This window comes from Capsaspora owczarzaki (assembly GCF_000151315.2).
Source record: "Capsaspora owczarzaki ATCC 30864 unplaced genomic scaffold supercont2.7, whole genome shotgun sequence".
NCBI classification, from domain to species: domain Eukaryota; class Filasterea; order Ministeriida; family Capsasporidae; genus Capsaspora; species Capsaspora owczarzaki.
Window position 1 is genome coordinate 1542209 of NW_011887298.1, and position 1814 is coordinate 1544022.

Below are 1814 nucleotides of genomic sequence, written 5' to 3' on the forward strand. Positions count from 1 at the left end.
TCTCTGCAGATCAACGTCGAGTTTCCTTCGTCGTTCAAGTATTCGCCAATGGCTAACGCTCTGTCCAGCCAAGAACTTGGCGCACATCGTGTCAAGCAGCGGCGACGTGCTGAAGCTCTTGAGACCGGGCGCAACATCCTGTCGACTGTCAAGAACACCGTCGTCAATCAATGGCCGAGCGATCAAACGCTTTGGAACGAGATCCTTTCGGAGACGAAGGTCACCGACGATAATGACATGACGAAACGCGCGGATGCATTGCTGACGGATCTTGGACTACGATGGCAGCGGGCAACCCGCCCTGCCGACCGTCGACGCATCCTCTCAACCATTGCACCATTCTTCCAGCTCAAGCAGCTTCAACCACACTTCCCCGGCCTCGAATATCGCGCACTGACGGCCGCTCGAAAGCACGGCAAACACAATGGTCCTGGCGTCCCGGCGGCGCACGTCGTGATTCCCAGGAACAGTCGGGCCAGCGCACATGATGAGCGAATCCTCGCGTTTGCCATGGCGACCGGTACAGCATCCCCGACCGCGTGCACTGTCGACGGTCAGCCAGTCATCTACCTCAACATGACTCTCAATCAGATCTACAAGCGCTTCCTTGCCAAGTACCCTGGCGAAGGTACCAAGCCGATTGTCTCCCGGAGCAAGTTCTATGACGTGCTGCAGTCATCGGGCGTAACGTTCGGCGAGCGTAAAGTCAAGACCGGCCTTTGCGCGACCTGCAACCGTGGCGTGACGATTTTTCGCGAAATCCTTCCGCTCCTCATTCACCAGGCGAGCTCGGCTGGCGCCATTTCCTTGGAAATGGACGAGCGCCTCTGTGCTTTTGCCACGCTCGCTGAGGGTCATGCAAGGACTATAGCGAGCTCTGCTGGGAAGATGGAGCATCACCCGCACCCGCTACATTGCGAGCTCTTCGCCTTCGGCCTCTGTCACGAGGAGCACAATTGTTTTGTCGACGGTCACAGCTCTTGCCCCGAGTGTGCCCCACTGCATGAGCTGATTCTACAGCTCAATGGCGCTCTCTCGGGCCCGAACGCTGACCTCCTCAAACTGGCCTGCAACGACCTCGTCCTTGTGAATGCCCACCATTGGCGCGCGGCCGCTGCCAAGGCCGATTTCAACGAGGCCCTCGAGAATCTTTCGGAAGGTCGCCTGATGATCGTGGTGGATTTCAAGGTCCGTTTTTTTGCGAGCGATGTTGACCATGATACCTCATTTGCACGTGACTCACCAACCGCGCTAAAGATAGATGAAGGTGCTCCAGAGTTCTGCTCGAGAAGTGCAAGTTGACTTCTTTGGCAAGCATGGCTTTCCGTATCATGGTGCTGTGCTCCTCTGGATGCATCAGGGGGTGCGGCACATGCATATGCTTGATCACTGGAGCGATGTTAATCGGCAGGATTGGGTGTTTGTCGGCCATGCGCTTGAGGCCATCGCTGGCTTCACTCGGTCAATGATTCAACACAAGAGGATGCCGCCGTAAGTGCTTATGTGAGGCAGGTGATGGACGAGTGTGTGTGCGGTGATTTACTTGTGTTTTTTTCCGAGCGAGCAGAATCACATCGGCCGCGCTTTACAGCGACAACGGCGCTTCGTATTCCAACAGCGCTTTGCCTGTGTGGATTCAGCGCCGCTTCAAGTTACTGTCCGGGTTTCCGATCACAGATATTCACCACTTTGAGCCCGGCGAGGGTACGTTCATGTGCAGGTGTTTATTGACTGCTTCTCCGCTCATTGATTCCATAGGCAAGTCCTACTGTGACACGCACTTTGCAGCAATCACGCACGCGCGCATGCACTGG